Source organism: Camellia sinensis, chromosome 11 (genome assembly GCF_055761805.1).
Source record: "Camellia sinensis isolate YWXY chromosome 11, ASM5576180v1, whole genome shotgun sequence".
NCBI classification, from domain to species: Eukaryota; Viridiplantae; Streptophyta; class Magnoliopsida; order Ericales; family Theaceae; genus Camellia; species Camellia sinensis.
In genome coordinates, this window is record NC_138971.1 from 40,848,727 (window position 1) to 40,871,562 (window position 22,836).

Below are 22,836 nucleotides of genomic sequence, written 5' to 3' on the forward strand. Positions count from 1 at the left end.
GGATTTTCTCTTAAAACCCTTTTCTCGCTTTTCTCTCAACTTACACCTCTCTATTCTTCAATCTCTCATTTTTCATCCCTCCCCGAGGTGATTGATGGATAAATAGAAAGTTGCGGGTTCATGCTCAATACCGTTAGCTCACGGCTATTTCTTTCGGCGGGCAGAGCGCTCTTCTGGCAAGTACGTCGATGACGGGGGAAAGACAGAACGCCTGGCTCAACTGTGCCCCTAGTTCATCATTTTAACCATTTTTTCGCTCTTGCTTTCTACTAAAACGGTTTTGATCAAAACGAGAGTCGGATTAACGTACTTGTTCGATTTTTGATTTGAAAAGCATGCAAGTCAGGCAACAAGCACTGAAAGTTTTCCTTTTTGGGTCCAAGACAATGGTCCGGTTTTGGAAAATGAAATAGTTTTCGAGAAAATAGTCAACCTCAGTAAAAAATTACAAAAACTATTTTTCAAACAGCTGATGCTCGACAAGCATGGAGCTTACCCTTTGAGATGTGCAACCTCGGATCGGAGGCAATGGAAAATTGCCCCTGGTTTGAAAGGGGGTGGGAGGCAACGGAAAGTTGCCCCTAGTTTGGAAGGCGGCTCACAGCGGCTCGCGGCAACGGAAAGTTGCCCCTTGTTTGGGATGGTGCCGCAGCAATCTGTAAACAGTCTTCATTGGCGGTGGTCGAGCTCTTGGACACTGCGATGACGAAGACGGTCGCAACGCATATATGGACACAATCACCTTGAAGGGTGTTGGCCACTGGACTTTGAGATGGAATTGAAACCATTGCATGGACTGAGACGCTTATGAAAGCGTTGGGGGCTGGACTTCATGACGAAGTTGCCTACGTATCCCAAACATGGGAATCAAGCCTTACGTAGTTCCGGTTAAGGTCCACTCGGGTATTTTAACCTTCACTTTGTTTTGGCTCTCACTTTTGCCAAGGCGCCCAATGCGGGTTTTCGACCTTGCGAGCTTCTTTTCATTTTCTATTTCTTTTTTCTTCTTTCTTTCTTTTCTTGCTTTTTTTTTTTCTTTTTCTTTTTTTTTCATTCTTTCTTTTGTATTTTTCTCTTGCTCTAACTTTTGCCTGGACCGCCCTTCCGGGTTTTCGGCCCAGCGAGCCTCTCAAAGGGTAAAAGTGTAGCAAGTCCGTGCCAAAATGGTTTTTTTGAAATTGAAGCCTCTCTGTGTCTAGGAGAACGGCTGTTGCACTGATTTGCGGAGAATCCATCAGGGTTACTCTGCGAGCTTCTTCCGGCGATATCCACTCCTTCTGATTTGGCTTTGGTGCCTCTTGCTCGAGGGCTACTTCAAAACTGGCCACACGGGCCTTTCATGGCGTTTGTCCGTTGAACTTTCTGAACATTCTGAACGGGTTCAAAGTCGGAAAACAAATAGGTTGAATCTTGAGGCTGAGAGCGATCCTAGGCTGCGCAATCTCAAGAGCGATTCCACACAGGTCTTCGCAGGACCGCGTAAAACATTTGCTTTTGAAAGTTTTTAAGGAAGCGACGAATCGCTTGCGCCGAAGATAGTGTGGAACCAATCTGGATCAGGCCAGAATCCTTCCCAGTACTCACGCCGACAAGCATGGCTTTATTCATAAAAAGGCTTAGCACGCCTCTCTTTTTCTCAAAGTGATCAAAATTTTGCAAAACCCGAGGAATTCCTTCCTCTTCGTTTTTATCACTGCAGTGTTCAAAAAGTTTTTTTTTTTTGAAAAACTTAGGTTAATGCAATGAGTTTGGCACACAGGAGAGCAGGCGAGATGTACTGTCAGCCCATTCAAATTCTCTGGTCCTTATGCTGAAAGCAAGCATGAAGTTGAGATAGCAACAGCTGTTTTGATCGACTTTGTTGGTGCAACTGGCCCCTCGGCAGAAACAGACTCAAAACAAAAACAGATAATTACAAAACAAGACGGTGTTCGAGGCAACAACCCCTGAATCACCTGGTATTATATACAACGGGGACTGACTCGATACAACAAGACAGACCCTTAAGCAAAAAAGACTGACTCAAGACAAAGAGACAGACTCAAAAACAAAAGACTGACTCGACATCCAAGCCAGGATTTACAAAAACTCGGTTTCACCGATGCTCGAAAATGCGTGCCAGACGCTTCATCCAAAACGTACCAAATGTTGCCCGCAGGCGGTTTACTTTACATACTCGCGGTATCTGAGCCCTTGAAATCCAACAACTGAGTGGTGACGGGCTTGCCTGAGGTGGGTGGTAGGATAACCTTGTTATCAATCAAATCCTGCACTTCATGACGAAGGCGGGAACAACCATCGGTACTATGACCAGACTGTTGATGGTACGCGCAGTACAAGGTAGCATCATGAGTGGTGGGGAGATTCTTCGGGAGTGGCCGGGGCTCCAAAGGCTTAAGATGCCCATTCTTCGCCAATATTAGCAATGCCCTAGACAAAGGCATGTGGAGGTCGTGAAAGACTCTGCGCCCTCGGGGCAGGTACTTTGCAGTTTGAGGATTCTTGCCAGATGCGCTGGCGAAAGGATCAGCTGGCGTTGCCTTGGCTTTTTGAACCTTTCCTGATGCAGGGTTGGGAACTACAGGAACTGTCTGGGCATGACGGGGCCCATCCCGGTTTTCTGTCTGGCTTGAACTGCCTTTGGTTGGAGCGGGGAAAGCGTCATCTACAGCTTTGGTCACTATTGCAGATGTTTGTTGCTTGTTCATTCCTCTGGCTTTCAGAGCCTCGACTGCCCACAGCAGTTGCTCAATGGGGTCGGCGTCTACCTTTGCCTTGTCTTTTCCCCTGGCCTCAGCCTGATCAAGGGTCTGGGTTGGTGCTGGCATGTTGTGGCTATAGCCGGAAGCCACCTCTGGCTGGCTGAGCTCTATCACAATCCGCCCCAGTAGCGGGGGCTCCTGTGGTACAAAATTCCCGGCATACGGCGCCGCTGGCGGTGAAGCCGACATTCCATAGGGGAGGTCTGCCACAGACCTTTGGAGATCGCCTATCATCCCCATCAATTCGAAGGTGGTGGGCTCACGAGCCTGATATAACTGGGGAGCCCAGACTGGGTGCACAACAGGCATCCTGGGTGGGTGTGACATACTAATGCTGGCCTCATTCTGCGGAGTGGTTCCCTGCTCCGATACAGCCGTCATAACCACAATTTCTTCTGAACTTGGCGCCGCCATAAATCCTGCCTCAGCAAGGGGGGACACTGGCTATTCTGTTTCAACTCTGCAACTCTCTAAACTGAAAGGAAAACAGACAGCATTTCAGCCCAAACTGATCGAACACGGGTGTAGCCAAACAACTGTACCCTACTGCTGATCACTGTTCCCAGAAGTCACTGTTCCTGAAAGCTGAACTGATACCCGCGGATAACTGATTCTCACAACTGATACTGATACCGGTATTTCCAGGTTTGATACTCAAACTTGCGAACTGACATGTGCGTTCCTGTAGAGCAACACTCTAAAAGCACATAGCAAGTAAAGAGAACAAAACACCCCTATGTTGGGGCAGGGTTTCCCTGTCCTATTTTGTCAGGAGCTAGGGTTTCACTACGCACACAGCGGTTCTCAAACAACTTAGCATCGGGTAAGTAACCTGTCCTAGCTTGGAATGGTCACTATGGATCCGAATATGCACTAGGTCGAATGGTCAAAAGGGGTGCCCCGGTAAACCGGGGTTTGTGTTCCCATACTGTCAGAGCCCATAGCCGGTCAGCCTTATGGACATGCCTTGACAAGACAAGCCTCCGGCAAACCGTTCAGGAATGGCAGATGGCAAACACTGTGTTCCTAGGCGCACCAATGCACATGCAATGCAAAGAAACACATAAATGAGATCAAAACAGGATATCACGAGTTCGAGTCAAGCTCTCTAACTCCCCAGCAGAATCGCCAGAAACTGTAGACGCGCCCGTGGGCCTCATGCTACAGTTCGGACTCGATTTGTGTCACGGTTCTTAATCTGAACCAAAGAGTCCAAATCTGGCAAATCGTTTTGAGAAACAGATTTTTGAAAAAGTAGTGCCAAACATGGACTGCTTTGCCAGATACAGAGTCGCCACCTAAATATTTTTTAAATGGGGAAATTTAGGAAACCCTGACTCGGTGCCGAAGGCCACATGTCCGTCATCACCGGAGTTGTCTCGGCTCGGGAGCTTGGGTACGATCGGGGAAGGTCAGCTATGAGCACCCCTTTTCGCCCGGTCCGAAGACCGGCCTCTACTAACCGTGATATCCGTTTTTGAAAACTTTACGTGTTCTTAAACCAATTATTAGCCTAGAATTACTATGTTACGCGCACAGCAAACAAGTATAGACTAGATTGCCTAATTTGGAAATAAACATTGCATATCCGCTCGGTTTGAAAATGCTTTGGAATTTGCTACTCGCAAGCAGGCTAAAATACGGATTTCAACGAGTTTTTCCAACTCAAACAATCCAACCTTCACCCACAGGCATTCAAGCAATTTATAACACATAAGCATCTAGCCACATGTTAAGCATACTGTCATGGTAACATTCACACTCATGTGATATGCTAAAGCGGAAATACTTACATAGTACTCCGTGCCAAAACAAAGAACTTGTTAGCAAACATGCATGATCCAAGTCCATGTGAAGTGCCTAATGCATCGCGTACAAAATGTTGCTAGAATAGGCTCGGCTATCCTAAACATGTCATGTGAAAATGCACAATTATCACGTATTCAGTTTGGGAGTTGAAGTATTGATGCAGTTAGCGTGATGTACCGAGCCTAATGCATGCAATACAAATGCATGGATGCACGCATGCATAGCATAAGGTATGCTAAATTAAACGTGCCCTAATCTACCATCATAAGCAGGTAAATAAAAGGAAAGAAAGACGTGAGGTTGGAAGACATACACACACTCACGCACACTTATTACAGACTTGCCCTCACTCGGAGGGACCGAATAAATATTACAAATTAATTAACCACACAAGCTAATTAATATTACAAATTAACTAATTTAATTAACAAATTAAATTAACTAAAACAGGAAAACGCCTCGAGAAGCGTGCCACCATGCATGGGCTGCCTCTGTTTTCCTTCTTTTCCTCCTCTGGAGGCTGTCAAAGCCTCAGGACTGATCCCTTGGATAGAGAGGAGTATCACCGGCTGAATGAAACATCCACCGGCAGTGTAGTATGTCCATCGGCACAAAACAGGGTCTGTCGGCAGAGAAAATGGTGCCGGTCGGCACATTACACTGCCGGTCAGCAGAGTATTCCTGCAGAACCTGCAACTCACAGCAGCAGAGGGCAAAACAAAGCATGGCAACACAATTCAAGGCATGTATGCACCAATCATGTCTCTTATCATTATGATGACTCAAAGGGACATGTGCCTCGGTTCTCGGACCACCAATCACGCATTTCCATGCATGATGGCCCAAGGAACCAAGTATGCAATTTTGATTTCAAATGTATGCAAACCAATCAAACAAAACTCCCAATCCCTATCACCCAAGTCAAGGGACAAGGAATGCATGCAAGATGCAATGCAACCTAGGCATACAAGCTAGGAATGCAACATGGCATGGCAAGGCACTTATGCAAGCATACAAGCATACATATGGCAATGCAAATAAATGGAAGGATGGACTTATACATGAATTAGGCAGCTCTAATAAGGCCTAAAACAGTGGCCATAATGACCAAAACAAGAAACCAAAACACATGCACACATACACATGATGGAAGGCCTACACTTGGGCATAAATCAAGCAACATTCAAGCACACTTGAAAGGGACAAACATGAACAATTAGCATGCATTATAAGCTCTAAAATCATGCTAATACATGGTGCCAAACCAAGCAACAAATCAAGCCAAGCATGCACCAAATGGCCTAAGTGTTCAAAGCAAATCAATGAGACATTGAACTACACTTAACAAGACCAAACAAGGCATGCAAAGAGGGACCAAAATCAGAGGTTTAGCATGTTAAAACAAAGCTAAAGGACTACTTAGATGGCATCTAAATGGCCCAAATACAAAGGCATACACCATGGCCAAAACATGGAGCATTGCAACACATGCTTTCAAAGCGTTAAAGAGACATGCAAGGCAATCAAACAAGCATGGAAATGGGACTGAAATGGCATGTAGGATGATTCCAAATCATCAAAACAATGCAAAGATGACATGCTACACATGCACATACTCAAGGCCAACAAGCCCAAATACAAAGGAGCTATATAATGCATGCAAAGATCAACCCAAACGACTATGGACAGAGCTAAAACATGGCAAAATAAGCACATAAACTTCACAAATACAAGCCTAAAACATGCTCCAACAAAGGCTAACAACCTAGGACATGTTAAGGCACAAATAAGGCATTGCATGGCAACTATGCTAAACATGCATGGAGTTCCAAAACCAACTTGAAATCATGTTATATTATGGATATATAAGCATGAAAAACAAACCAAACATGCTCAACACACACTCAAGCATAGGCTTCCTTAAGAGGCTAAAATGTGTCCTTTTCAAGGACAACAAGGAGAGGGGGTGGCCCTCTCCTTCTTGGGACTTCAAAGCATCATCTTCACCACTGAAATCCCTCAAGATTTCAGTGGTGAAGAGACCTCAACACCAAAATCCCGGAGATAGCACAAAATGGATCAAAATGAGGCCTTTTGAGGCCTAAGGGTGGTCAACAACCCTCAAACAACAAAACACTCTTAATAAACAATAAAGAGGGCCTAAAAATAGAACTTTTTTATGTTATACAATAATCACAAAAACAGCTCTAAGACTAGTAGAAAATTGATGCAAGAATGGGGAAAAAAAGGACTAGGATCTCACCCTTGATGCCTTCTTCAACAAAGATGCTCCAATGGCCTCCTTTGGCTTGAATCCAACACCAAAACTTCAAAACACACTCCTTAGAACCTCAGCTCCAAGAGGAAGGTGAAACACTAGGTGTTTGTGTGCAATAGTGAGACACAAAACACCTAGTGAGCAAAATGAGAGGGAAAGAGAGATAGATGAGTGTATCTAACCCTAACCCTAGAAAAAACCAGAGCTCTCCTCTATCTTCTCTCCTCAAAAATGTCTAAAAGCCTCTCCCTTGCCTTCGAGAGAGCTTCTCCCTATATGCCTCTTGTAAAGCTTACAAGACAAGCTTTGCAAGAGGGAGATCCCTCCATACACGTGTATGGAGGGGAGCAAAAGCCATACAGCTGTCTAAAAATATCTGCAAAAGCAGATGAACAGCAATCGGCCGGCAAAAAATGCCATCTTGGCCAAAAGGAGTGCCGACCGGCACAAAAAGGTGCTGACCGGCAACAAATAGTGCCGGCCGGCAAACTATATTGCCGGTGGCAGCAAAAACCAGCCGGTGGCATCTAGCCACTGCCGGTGATGGGTAGGGATGGTCTACAAGCCCTACCCTGCCTCTCCAAGGCAAGATGCAAGTGTTTGGTGCAAAACCAGACACTAAACGGTCGAGTTTGGGGATCCTGAGGCAAGGCACGTGAGCCGAGTCCTCCGGGAACTCCAAACGAACACAAACAAGGATAATCACCGAGTGTTCAAACGGTGACGTCCAAGTCTTGAGGACGGTCAAAAATGGGGTGTCTACAAATACATGGCACAAAGGCATGAACCAATCATGGACAAAGCTCAAATAGGTCAAAACAAGGACGAAAACATGCTGAGTTGAGAGCTCAAATGCCTTGGCATGCATGCATACATATTGGTCCATAAGCTAGGCAACAATGCACAACCCTTAGAGGCACTCAAAGGGTGAATGAAGTGAGAACATGGCAATGCTATATGCTCTGAAATAACATGAAAAATGATGCCAAATCATGTACATGTCACAAATGAAGCATGCTATGGTACTCAAAACTTGAAGCTAGCATAGGCATTTTTACTACAACTATGCAAAACATGAAGCATATGGCCAATACAACCCAAAACAGTCTTAGAACATGCCAAAATGAGTCTAAAACATGCATGGAAGGAAGCCAAAACAAGCTAGCATGAAGGGCATGAAGCATGGAATATGCAAGGCCAAAAGGAAGGGTTACACTTCACCTACCTAGACCAAAGATAAGATGGCTTTGCCAACAAAAATCAGAGTTATATCATGGCAAAATAACCCCAAAAACACATTGAAATGATAGCTCGCAAGCTTACGCATGAAGGCATGCACAATGACCCATGTTTAAGGCGTAAAGGACCAACCCTTCAAAGCATGGAAAGAGTGACAAATGGAAGTGTATGACCACACTACATGTACTAAAATCACATTTCAAATGATGCTAAATCATGAAAATAGTCCAAGTAATGCATGCTAGTGGACTTGATACACAAAGCTAACAAGCTAGAATGCACTATGGCTATACAAAGCATGGCATGCATGACCAAAACAACACAAATTAGAGCTTAAGCATGCTAAAACATGGACAACAGCTTCTTAGAGTTGAGCCAAAAGCATGCTAGAATGATGATCAAAAGAATGATAGACATTAGGATAGTGAATGGAAATGCACTACAAGTGCATGTAGCATGTATGGGGCTATCAAACCAAACCTTAACAGAGGTATATCATGGAAAAACAACACCAAGGCCATGCTGAGATGGACTCAAAACAAGCTAGAAAGACATGCTCAAACATAAGGCATACAAAGCCAGTTTTCAACATTTACACTACAAGTGTATAAAGCATGCATGAGGTGAGCAAACCAAGTCAAAATAGTGGTATGCCATGTCAAAATAACCCTGAAAAAATGCTAAGAAGTAGTCAACTTAAGCTTAACAAACATGCTCCAACATGAGGCCAATGAAGCAAGCATACAAGACACAAGGACAGGGGATGACCCTCTCCTATTTGGGACCTTAGAACACCATTTCCACCACTGAAATTCCTCTGAGTTTCAGTGGGGAGAAGGCCAAAACAAGGTGGTCCCAATAGCTCAAAAGGATGGCACAAAACAAAGCCCAAACAAGGCCTAGGAGGGGGTAGACCACCCCCAACACCAACAAGGCCTTAAACAAACCTTACAAGCATGCAAAATCAGAACTTTTGGTAGTAGAAAGTTAAGCCTGAGCAAGCATGCAAATAGGTCCAAAAGCTTAAACAAGAACAAGGGTTTAAAGGGTTAGTAACTCACCCTTGTAGAACCACTTCAAGGCTGCAACTCCAGCAACCTGTTTGAGCTCAAACCAGTCCAAAAACTCCAAAACCAATCTCAAAGCACCTCAGCAACAAAAGGGTGGTGTTTCACTTTGTGTTTGTGTGAAAAAGTGTGAAGAAACTACACTTTAAGGCACAAAAATGAAAGAGATGGAGGATTATAGAGATAGAGTGATATGTATAGCTTAAGCACAATTTTTTGAACCTAAGGCATGAGGGAGGAGGCTTCCTTATATAGAAAAACAATGCTCAAGCTTGTTCAACAAGCTTAAGCCTCAAAGCCATCCCTCCATACACGTGTATGGAGGACGGTTTATGTGCCCTCCAGCTGTTACAACTGGCTCCAAAATATCTCCAAAAAGGTGATGGAAAGCTGTCGACCACTTCAAGCTACTTACACTGGTCGACCAACTAGTAGAAGTGGTCGACCAGGGAAGAAAGTGGTCAGCCAAGGGGGGGAGATGGTCTGCAGCATGAAAGCAAGGCAATGGTGTTGGGGCCGACCAGAAAAGGTGGCCCAAAGACAAAGAAAACCAGTTAGCCGACCAGAAAACTGGCTGGCAGGAAGAAAAGTGGTCTCCAAGGGAAAGAACTGGTGTCCCACCCTTATACCACCTTCTAATCAAGGAAAACAAGGTTTGTACCAAAAACAAACCAAAAAGGATGCAAGACGAAAGTTCGGGAGGCAAGGCGCGCGGCCGGGAGCCTCGAAAACTAGTCTACCAGGACCAAAAGTGGTCTACGACGACAAAAGTGGTCTCCAAGACCACAGTGGCCCTCTAGGCCAAGGCAACAAGGCATGGTCCGAAAACCAAGCCAAACGAAGAACGTTAAGCGGTCCCGAGACAAGGCGCGCGGTCAAAGGCTCTGAAAACCAGAAACTAGTCTCCAAGCAGGAAAAGTGGTCTACGACCACAAAAAGGTGATCTACAAACCTCTCCCTCCCTCCCGGGAAGAGAAACAAGGCTTGGTCCATAAATCGAGCCAAAGCACAAAGAGTTTAAAGGCCCGAAGGCAAGGCACTCAGCCGAAAACTCTGGAAACTCGAAATGAGCACAACATGCATAATCACCGAGTGCTCAATCAATGATGTCTGAGTCTTAAGGTCAGTCAAAAATGGGTGTCTACAGTTGGCCCTCTTTGATAGAACTCGAAAGTCAAGAAGTGACGGGAGTGAATGTCAAAGCCCAGAGACGACCCATTTTTGACAAGGCGAAAGACTTAGACAAACAGGCAAGATAACAAAGAGATGTATCCGCAGGCAGGGGCAAGATGCAAAGGACATGCACAAAGCCGAACATAACTTATGATCATACAAAGAAAGCTGTAATGAAGCAATTATGCAAAATAAATGCAACAGTTTAAGCGAATATGAAATAACAGTCTCACACATTCCAACAGAAAGGATGTGAGAAAATTCTCACTGCGTCTCATGCGGGGTACATACAATATCGTCTGGTCGCGCTAGCTTCAAATGAACCGTACATACAATATCGTCCCTACAAAAGAAAAAAACTCAACAGGTGCAATATAGTAGCAGGACATGTTCAACGTTACATCAAAACACAATTCCAATACAAGATAAACGTGCGCACATATGATAATGGAAACATGCATAGCAATGCAAGTGAAAAGTGCATAACAATGCAACTGAAATAAGCATAACAATGCAAGTGATGAGTGCATAGCAATGCGGATAGAGTGGTGCATGACAATGCAACCTAAGGTGTGCGTGACAACGTGGGTGGAGAGGTGCATGACAATGCAACCTAAGTATGCGTGACAACGCGGGTGAAGAGTTGCACGACAATGCAACCTAAGTATGCGTGACAACATGGGTGGAGGGGTGCATGACAATGCAACCTAAGAGTGCACGACAACATGGGTGGAGGGGTGCATGATAATGAAACCTAAGAGTGTGCGACAACGCGGGTGGAGGGGTGCATGACAATACAACCTAAGAGTGCGCGACAACGCGGGCAGAGGGCTGCATGACACTACAAGAGAAATGTACATAACAACGTGAGCAAAATGTGCGTGACAACGTAAATAGTTTGTGCATAACAATGTGAGAGAAATGTGGAGAACAATGTGCTTAAAGTGTGCATGACAATGCGAGAAAGGTGTGCACAACGATGTATTTGAAATGTGTAACTCCAAAAGTACGTTCGAAGTAAAATACTGAAAAAGGAGATACAAGCCTTAACGCGAGCAATTTAACCAGAACCTCCGATTTACCTCTCAGAGGGGTCACAATGTATTCAAAAGGATACACCTTGCTCTTGATGAGTGACGATGAGCCATCAAAGACTTGAATTGAAGTTCCCGCCGGGACATTTTTGAGCCGAAAAGTGTACTTTTCTTGTACTTTCTCGAGAGCCGAGGACTCCAATCATCACCAAAACACACAGGGAGAACAATGGAGCTTTGAAGATCATCCAGTAGGCTGGCCGACCACCTGGATCAGTGGCCGACCAGTTGTTGCCCATTTAAGTAGTTGGCCAGCCAAAAAAACTGGTCGGCCGACCAGTTTATGAAAACATGGACAGTTTTGTCCTTTTAAGGTCAGATCTTTAAGTGGACAACTCCAAATCACTTTTTATCACCTCCAAGGCTGAAATACATTTCCCTTACTCCCTAGACCCTTTTTCCTCTCAGATCTGCACTTTATATGCGTTTTCCAAAACCCTACATGAAGTTGTTTCGCGAGAACTTTCGATTCTCTTCATTTTGAACCGATTAGAATTTGTTTTCGGAACTTCTTTCTCCATTTCCACCACTTGTGGTATGTTTGTCTCAAAGTTTGGCACCTTTTCTCGGGTGTTGACTTTTGTTGACTTTTTACAATTTTGGCTCATTCTGCTCATTTTTGCTCATTTTTTAAGATGGCTGACGATATTCAATATGGCGGAGGCTCCGCAAGAGTAGAGGATGAGCCCGACATTATGCCGTTGCCGCCGAGGATACGACCTTTCGATCCTACGACATATCATCCTCAAGAGCACATCCTACCTCCTAGCACCTTCCACCATTTTACGGATTTCGTGCGACGGGCGCCCCCAAATTTGCTGCTATGGGAGCCAGAGTCCCACCTATCTCACCATGCGCGAGAGGTACGTACTTCATTTTTGCATTTTCTGCAATGTGTTTTGCATTTCTTGCACATTTCATGCTTTTGCTATGTATTTTATCTGCTCGTTCTGAACACATTTACATACACAGTACTTCTGCTCATTCTTGAACACAACTTGCACACACTATCCGGTTCATATGGGCACACAGCTCTCAATATAACACTTTGCTTACTTGGCACATGTAGACGTGCGCGAACGTCCTGGATCCCGCGCTGCAAAATGGCGCGAAGTCCGTTTTGTTCATTGGACTACTATAGTTCTGACTCAAATGTTACGGTTCTGAATCTAATCCCGCAAAGTGAAATGCAAGACTGATAAATCACCAAAGAGTCCAAATCCGGCAAATCATTTTGGAAAATTGATTTTTGTAAAGAAATGCCAAACGTGGACTGTTTTGCCAGATATAGAGTCACCACCTAAATGTTTTATTTTGGGAAATTTAGGAAACCCTGACTCATGCCTAAGGCCACGTGTCCGTCATCACCAAAGTTGCCTCGGCTCGGGAACTTGGGTACGAGAGGGGAAGGTCATTCAATGAGCACCCCTGCTCGCCCGATCAAAGATCGGCCTTTACTAACATGATATCTTGTTTTTGAAAACACATGCGTTCTTATTCCGGTTATTAGTTTGAATTACTATGTGATGCGCACAACACACGAGTATAGACTAGATCGCCTAAGTTGGAACAAAACATCTCATGTTTGTTGGAAAAGGGTTTGAAGGTGCTACTCTAAAGTGGGCTGAAAAGTATAGACTAGATCGCCAAAGACGTGGATTTGCCACCCTCAAGTGGGCTTAGAAAACATGATTTTGCCACTCTCAAGTGGGCTTAAAACTCACATTCGATGAATTGTTCCAACTCAAGTAATCTAACCGTCATCTATAGCATTCATGCAGTTATATCATTTAAGCAGATAGTCTCATGGCAAGCATGCCATACATGGCAACACTTACACGCATGCAAGATGCTAAAACATAAACACTTACAGTGTACTCCGAGCCAAAACAAAAGCTATGTTAGAAATCAATTCATAGCTATGTCCAGAATGCCTAATGCAACACATGCAGACTGCAACTAAGATAGGCTCGGCTATTCTAAGATGTCATGTGAATGCAACTAGATAACATGTATTTAAATTGGTATTGAAATACAATGCAGTTTGTATGATGCGCCGAGCACGGTGCATGCAATACAGATGAATGGATGCAAATATGCGAGCACAGGAATGCTAATTGAAACATGACCTAGAACTAACCATCATAAGCGGTTAAGTAAAAGGGAGAAAGACGTGGGGTTGGAAGACATTCACACACTCACGCACACTTATTACAAAACTAGCCCTTTCGACGGAGGGTCCGAATGAATAATACAAACCAACTAATTAATTAACTACCCTAGCTAATTAATTATTACAAAACCCTAACTAATTAAGCAAATTAATTAAGTTACAAAACAGTTAAGGCGGCCTCAAGAGGAGGGGCAAATGCATGCTCGATTGGCTTCGCATGGAAATCCATTGCCATGTCCCATGTTGCCTCTGTTTGCACACTTATGCTCCTCTAAAAACTATGAAAATATCTGTGATGCATCTGAACCACTTCAGGGCCATGCTGAGAAGTCATCGGCCAAAATATGAGGCCATCGACCAAAGAACAATGGTGTAGACACCCCTTTTTGACTGTCCGCAAGACTTGGACGTCACCGTCTGAACACTCGGTGATCATCCATGTTTGTGTTCGTTTGGAGTTCCCGGAGGTCTCGGCTTTGCGACTTGCCTCAGGATCACCGAACTCGACTGTTTAGTGTCTGGTTTTGCACCAAACACTTGTGTTTTGCCTTGGAAGGGCAGGGAATGCCTTGTGAGGCATCCCCACACATCACCGGCCATGGCCATGGGCCACCGGCTGGTATTTTGTTGCCATCGGCAATATATATTGCCGGTCGGCACTGTTTGTTGCCGGTCGGCACTACTTTTTTACAAAATGGCAATTTTGAGCAGCCGATTACTGTTCATCTGCTTTTGCAGATATTTTAAGACAGTTGTATGTCATTTTGTTCCCCTCCATACACGTGTATGGAGGGATGCACTCCTTGTTAGCTTACCTTGTAAGCTTTACAAGATTGGCTCCCCTATAAGAGGAGCCCTCCTCTCTTGGCTCTAGGTTAGACATTTCAGACATAAAAAACATAGGGGAGAGTTCTGGTTTTAGGGTTAGGGTTAGATACACATTCTATCTCTCTTTCCCTCTCTTGAGTGTTCTAGGTGCACTTGTTCTTAGTATTGCACACAAACACATAGTGTTTCACCTTCCGTTGGCTACTGAGGTTCCAAGAGGTTGTTCTTGAAGTTCTTGGGTGGTTTTGAGCTTGAAGAACTAGCTGGTCCACCATTGTTGAAGAGGGTCTACAAGGGTGAGATTTTTGTCTCTTTATTCCCCATTTTTGCGTTGTATTTTTACCCATCTTTGAACTGTTTTTGTGCTTAGTGTATAATACAAAAAAGTTCTGTTTTTAGGCTCTCTAAATAGTTTGTTTAGAGTGTTTTGTGGTTTGGAGGTGTTTGACCCCTCTTAGGCCTTGAAAGGCCCCATTTTGTGCTATTTTGAGTGAGCTTTGGGACTTTGGTGTTTGGGCCTCCTCACCACTAAAATCTTGAGGTATTTCAGTGGTAAGGATGGTGCCTTGAAGTCCCAAGAAGGAGAGGGCCACACCCTCTCCTTGTTGTCCTTGAAATGGACCATTTTGGGCCTCTTGAGGGAGCACCTAGCTAAGCTTCATGTTGACCATGCCTTAGTTGTTTTTTGTGCTTAATATGCCATAATATGCTTCTGTTTTTATTTGGTTTTGGTACACCATGCATGCTTAGCATACCTACCTTGTAATGCCATGTTTAGGCCTTAACATGCCTTAGGTCGTAAACCCTTATTCTAGCATGTTTTAGGCTTAGTCTTGTGAAGCTTTTGTGCGTATTTTGCCATGTTTAAGGTCTGTCCTAGGTTGTTTGGGTCGGATTTGGCATGCTTAGTATAGTCCCTTTGCATTCCGGCTTGTTGGCCTTAAGTGTGTGAATGTATAGCATGACATTTTTGCATTGATTTAGTGATTTGGAATTATCCACCATGTCATTTCAGTCCCCTTTGCATGCCTATATGCTTGCCTTGGATGTCTCTTTAATTCTTTGAAAGCTTGTGTGGCATGCTCCATGTTTTGGCACTTGTGCATGCCTTTGAATTTGAGACACTTAGATGCCATCTAAGAGTCCCCTTTGCATGGTCTAGGTCTGCCTTGAATCTATTTTAAGTCCTCTTAGCCTTGTGAGGCTTGGTTGGCTTGGCCATGGTTCAAGTCCCTTTGACTTGCTTCAAGTACTTGGGCCATTCATTGCATGCTTGGTCTATTTTGTTTGCTTGGTTTGACACCATCTTAACATGAGTTCCAATGCTTACCTTGCATGCCGTATGTCCATGATTGCCTCATTCAACTGTGCTTGAGAGTTGCCTCATTTGTGCCTAAGTGTTGGCCCTTTAACCTGTGCATGTGTGCATGTGTATTTGGTCCTTTATTTTGGTTACTTCTACCACTGTTTTGGCCCTTTTTAGAGCTGCCCAAATCATGTTTAAGTCCATTATTTGTTTGCTTGCGTGCTTGCCTTGTATGTTTGTTTGCATGCTTGCATGTGCACCTCGCTTTCCCATGTTGCATCCTTAGCTTGCATGCCTAGGTTGCATTGCATCTAGCATGCATGTCTTGTTCCTTGATCTAGTGATAGGAATTGGGTTTTGGTTTGTTGCATTGCATTGCATTTGACATCAAATGTGCACACTTGGTCCCTTGAGCCATCACGCATGGAAATGCGCGATTGATGGTCCGAGAACTGAGGAGCATGTTCCTTTGAGTCATTACCATGATAAGGGACATGATTGGTGCATATATGCCTTGAATTGTACTGCCATGCTCTGCCTTGCCCTCTGTTGCTGTCAATTGCAGATTCTGCAGGAACACTCTGCCGACCGGCAGTGCCAAGTGCCGACCGGCAATCCTCTCTCTGCCGATAGCTTCACCAATGGCCGGTGGCCACATAACACTGCCGGTGGTAATCCTACTCAGCCGGTGATGTCTCCCAGTATCCAGAGATGCAATCCTGAGGTTTTGGCAGCCTCCAGAGGAGTAAAGAAAGGAAAACAGAGGCAGCCTATGCATGGCGGTGCACTTTCGAGCAGGACCGAGCATGCATTGCATCGAGCTGTCCTCCCGAGGCAGTTTATCTGTTTTACCTAGATTAGTTAATTTGCTTAGCTAATTAGATGGTCTGTAATATTTAATTAGCTTGTAGGTTAATTATTTGTAATATTCTTTCGGTCCCTCCGAGCGAGGGCGAATCTGTAATAAGTGTGGGTGCGTGTGTGTGCATGTCTTCCAATCCCCACTTCTTTCTTCCCTTTTACTTACCTGCTTTAATGGTTAGTAATAGGACATGTTTAAATTAGCATACCTTATGCTATGCATGCGTGCATTCATGCATTTGTATTGCATGCATCAGGCTCGGTACATCACGCTAACTGCATTTGTACTTCAATTCCAAATTGAATACGTGCATCAATTGATTGACTGCACTTCACATGCCATGTTTAGGATAGCTGAGCCTGTCTAGATTGCATTTTTGCATGCGATGCATTAGCCATTTTTAACACGAACTAGTATCACGCATGTTTGTTAACTAGTTTACTGTTTTGGCACGGAGTACGATGTAAGTGTTTATGCTTTAGCATCTTGCATGCGTGTGAGTGCTATCATGACAGTATGCTTACCATGTGGCTAGATACTTATGTGTTATAAACTGTTTGAATGCCTGTGGGTGAAGGTTGGGTTGTTTGAGTTGGGAAAACTCGTTGAAATCCGTATTTTAGCCTACTTGCGAGTAGCAAATTCCAAAACATTTTTCCACAACAAACGGATATGCAATGCTTATTTCCAAATTAGGCAATCTAGCCTATACTTGTTTGCTGTGCGCATAACATAGTAATTCTAGGCTAATAACCGGAATAAGAACACATAACGTTTTCAAAAACGGATATCACGGTTAGTAGAGGCCGATCTTCGGATCGGGCGAGAGGGGGTGCTCATAGCTGACCTTTCCCAATCGTACCCTAGCTCCCGAGCCAAGACAACTCCGGTGATGACGGACATGTGGCCTTCGGCACCGAGTCAGGGTTTCCTAAATTCCCTCGTAAAAAATATTTAGGTGGCGACTCTGTATCTGGCAAAGCAGTCCGTGTTTGGCACTTCTTTTCAAAAAAAAAATCTGTTTTCTCAAAACGATTTGCCGGATCTGGACTCTTTGGTTCAAGATTAAGAACCGTGACGATTTGAGAGTTCGAGCTGTAGTAACCCCAAAAGAACAGAACGGGATTTCCCTCCTGGGGCGTTCGGGGACATCTATAGTTTCTGGCGACTCCGCTGGGGAATTTAGAGAGCTTAACTCGAACTCGTGATATCCTATTTTGATTCCATTTATGTGTCTCTTTGCATTGCATGTGCATTGGTGCGCCTAGGACACCGTGTTTGCCATCTGCCATTCCTGAACGGTTTGCCGGAGGCTTGTCTTGTCAAGGCATGATCGTAAGGCTGACCGGTTATGGGCTCTGACAGTATGGGAACACGAACCCCGGTTTTTACCGGGGCACCCTTTTGACCATTCGACCTAGTGCATGTTGAAATCCATAGTGACCATTCCAAACTAGGACAGGTTGGTCACCCGATGGTAGGTTGTTTGAAACCGCTGTGTGCGTAGTGAAACCCTAGTTCCTGACAAAATTGGACAGGGAAACCCTACCCCAACATAGGGGTGTTTTGGCTCTCTCTTACTTGCTATGTGCTTTTAGAGTGTATCTCTACAGGAACGCATATACCAGTTTGCAAGTCTGGGTATCAGGCCTGTGGACATCAACATCAGTATTTGGGGAATCAGTTTTACCCGAGGGTATCAGTTTACAGGCAGATATTTGGGAAATAGTGATCAGTATTGAGTACAGTCATCCTAGTATGCTCAAATCCGTTCCAGCGAAATTGTGCTGAGATGCTGTCTGTTTTCTCTTTTGCTAGGTAGTCCTGGAACTATAGCTTTAGAAGGCTCCGATATCCCCAGGGTACATTGGACTAGTGTTGATGGACTTTGTTAGGTCAGAAATTCAATTCAAGGGCAACCAGTGTTCTTTCGCTGAGGCAAGGCAAAGAAAGGCCAGTCAGGGCTCACCGGTTCATCTGATCCGTCAGTCGCCAGTCACATCACCTTTATTCAGACTCAGTGGACCATGATGGCCCAGGGTTCGGAAGAATTTGTGGCCGTGATAGCAGCGTTAAATCAGGGAGCTGCCATGCAGGCTGAGACCAGTATTGAAATGCAGCGTCCATCTGGGGCATCTGCCTCACATCCAGCTTTGGGACCCCAGCCAAACTTTGACCCACTTCCGCCAGTTGAAGATTTGCAGTGTCCGAATCCTCGAGAAAGGTTGACTCAAGCTCAGGTGCTCAGACCCATGGCGCAGCCTAATGAGAGGCTTTATTCCCTTGATGTTAATGAGCTCAATCCGACTACAGTGAAAATTGCGAACCTTGAGAAGCAATTCAGAAAGGCCCAAGGCCTTAACTCCATTCCCGACATTGAGGATGGGCACACTGAGTCTGCCGTACGGCTCCCAGACCGATTCAAAATGCCATATATTGACCGCTTCGACAGGTCTGGAGATCCAATGGTACATATCTGACTTTTCTTGGATGTCCTGAAGCCGATGGGTCTGACTAAGCCACAGAAACTCTCTCTGTATAGAAGAACCCTGTCGGGTGTAGCAGCCACTTGGTACGCTAAGTTGGAAGATAAAGTGAAGCAAGACTGGGAAGAATTGGCTGAGGCCTTTGTTGATCAGTATTCCTACAATACCCAAGTTGAAATGACCATGCAAGAGCTTGAAACAACCCGCCAGAACCCAACAGAGCCTTTTGTGGAATTTGTTGCAAGATGGAGAGCAAAGGCAGCACAGATGACAGATCGGCCTTCCGAGAGGGATCAAGTGCAGATGATGGTGCGAAACCTTGGGCATGATATGTTGCAAAAGTTAATAGTCGTTCCACTATTCACTTTCAAAAGTTTGCATGAACTGGGGGTTCAGGTCGAGAATGCGTTCAACAGCGGGATCATTCCCAGAACATGTGAAACGACAAGGAGGGTGATTTGAAGGAGTACCAATGCTGGTAGTAGCACTATTCCCAAACCCACCGAAATCAATACAGTCGCCACAGCCGACCCTTTTGCCAATCCAAGCCTACAAACCGCCGGCCCAGTCCGAGCTCAAGGCAAAACTTTCACCCCCCTCTATATGAGCCTGACTAGCGCACTAAAAGCCTTGATGGAAAGAGGGCATCTCAAACCCTTCGATCCTCAACCTATGCCTGACCCACTTCCAGCCAGACATAATCCCTCAAAGTACTGTCTGTACCATCAGCAGCGCGGTCATGGCACCGACCGTTGCTACCGCCTTCGTCATGAGGTCCAAAATCTCATCGACAACCGGACGATAGCTCCACCTTCAGCCCCTGATGACCAAGTACCTCATCCACATCTCAATCTGATCCACACGCTGGCCGTCCCTCACGACCCCAGCATGTACATCACCCCAGTCCATCTACCCAGGCCTAATGTGTTTATCCCAGGGAGCCTGGAATTATGCATGATGGGTGCATCTGAACCCCAATCATCTCAAACCCACGAACCCACTACTTCTGAGCTGATGAAAATGATTGAAGACCTTCAGAGAACTGTGGCAGATCTGGCCTTTGGGGTTTTGGCCCCATCATCGACCACATCACGTACCAGGGAATTCATATCTAAAGGCTCCCCAACCTTGGGACGGGTTGCATTTGAAGAAAGCCAATCCCATGGCAAAGTGGAGGCAAGTGGTAAGAACAAGGTAGGGGCAGACATTGGTCCCCATGAACACTTTCAGTGGGATATTGAGGCTTTGAAAGCAGAAGGGCTGAACAAACAACAAGTACTCGCAGTTGTTGCAAAAATTGTAGATGACACTTTCGCCACTCAGAATGAGAGCAGTCTGAATCAAAGGGCAATCCAGGAGAAGGGCCGCCGTACCAGGAATGTTCCTTTCAGCTCTAAACCCTTGCTCGGAAGAGATCAGCAAACCCAGTCAGCGCCTACCAATCCCTTTGCTGGTGCATCCAGCAAAACTCCACAAACCTCAAAACACCCACCTCGAGGCCAGAGGGTGTTCGCACCACTGTACATGTCTTTATCAGCGGCCTTGAGGGTCCTGATTAGAGAGGGGGATCTGAAACCCCTGGAGCCGCGACCACTGCTAGATAGACTTCCTTCCTCCCATGATCCGACCAAGTACTGTGCCTTTCATCAGCAAGTCGGCCATGTCACTGATGGTTGTTTCCGTCTTCGCCACGAAATACAAGATCTGATTGACAATAAGGTCATCGTCGCACCAACTCAACAAAGTCTATCGTCATTGGATCAGTGAACCTGGGGGATAATGCGGTGCGATCGGGGGATGAACCACCTGCGGGCGGCACTCAATTTACTTCAGATGTGGCGCTTGACACGCACAGTTTTGAGCAATGTGCGAACACTAGTTTTTGTACTTTCTGACTTGGGTATTGGATCGGTTTTGTTGTTTTGTATATGGTCTGTTTTGTTGTATCGAGTCAGTCCTGTTTTGTTAGAGTCAGGTGATTCCGGGGGTGTTACCTCGGGCATCACTATTTTGTTTTGTGTTTGTCTTTTCGCTTTCTTTTGAGTCTGTTTCTGCCATGGAGCCAGTTACACCAACAGTTATGAATGAAACAGCAGTGGTTTTTCATGCTTTTGTGCTTACTTCTGCCTTGTGTCAGTTGTACCAGAAAGTCGAATGGAACGACAGTGCATTTCACCTGCTTCTCTGTGCTTTTAAGTCATTGCGTTGACCTAAGTTTTTCAAAGCTGTTTTTGAACATTGTGATGAAAACGAAGAGGAAGGAATTCCTCGGGTTTTTGCAAAAATTTGATCATTTGAGAGAAAGAGAGGCATGCTAAGCCTTTAATGATTGAGATCATGCTTGTTAATGTGAGTACTAAGAAGGATCCTGGCTTGATCCAGATTGGTCTCACACTGTCTTCAGCGCGAGCGACTAGTCGCTCTCTTAAAAGATTTACAAAAATAAAAAATGTTTTGCGCGATCCTGCGAAGACCTGTGTGGAATCGCTCTTGAGATTGTGCAGCCTAGGATCGCTCTCAGCCTCGAGACTCGACCCCTCATTTTCAAACCTTGAACTTGGATTCAGAAGGTTCAACGATCAACCACAATGTGAGGCCTGTGTGGCCTGATTTGAAGCAGCCCATGAATTAGGGGTAGGGAAGTCAGATCAAGAAGATCAGATGTCATCGAAAGAAGCATGCAAAACTAGATCAGAAGCACCCCTCGAACTAGGGGCAAAAGATGCCAGATTGTGCTCGAAGAGCCGAAGATGGATCATTCCACAAATCAATGAAGATCGGCAAGAATGCCAAATCCCAGAGGGAGGAAAGAGAAAGTATTGCTAAAGAAAAACTGAGTTCCGATCTACAACACTAGGGGCAAACTTAGCCTCCACGGGATGGGTTCCTGCATCGTCAGTGAACAGCAGTCACTCTCTTGGATTCAGACGGATTCAAGATCTCAGAACCATTTGACATGGACCAAGCTACACTTTTACCCTTGAAAGGCTCGCTGGGCCGAAAACCCGAAAAGGCGACCCAGGCAAAAGTTAGAGCGAGAAAAAAGAGAAGAAAAGAACAAAAGAGAAAAATACAAAAATAATAATGAAGAAAATGCAAAAAATGAAAAAAAAAGAAAAAAAGAAAAGATGGAAAAAAAAGAAGAAAAGAAATGAAAAAGAATTAAACAATATAGCTCGCAAGGTTGAAAACCCGCAAAGGGCGGCCTTGGCAAAAGTTAGAGCATAAAAAGGAGAGGTTAAATACCAGAGTGTACCTTAACCCCGAACTACGTAAGGCTTGATTCCCATCTTTGGGATACGTAGGCAACTTCATTCCGAAGTCCAGCCGTAAAACACTTCAAATCAACTGTGTCCATGTATTGGTTTTGATCATCTTTGCCTTCTCTGTATCCGAGAGTTCGGTTGTCATCGTCACTCTGAGGACTGATTGCAATGCGCTGCGATGCTATCCAAACAAGGGGCAACTTTCCGTTGCCATACAGTGTGCCGTGGTGCCATTCAAACAAGGGGCAACTTTCCGTTGCCGTGCAGCTCTTTTCAAGCAAGGGGCAATTTTCCTTTGGATCTGAAGTTGCGCATCTCAAGTGTAGGTTCCGTGCTTGTTGAGCATTGGTCGTTTGCAAAAATAGTTTTTTGAGAATTTTTACTGAGGTTGACTATTCTCTCGAAAATTATTCTATTTTTCCAAAAAACTGGACCATTTCTTGGACCCAAAAAAGGGAAATTTTCAGTGCTCATAGCCTGGCTTGCATGATTT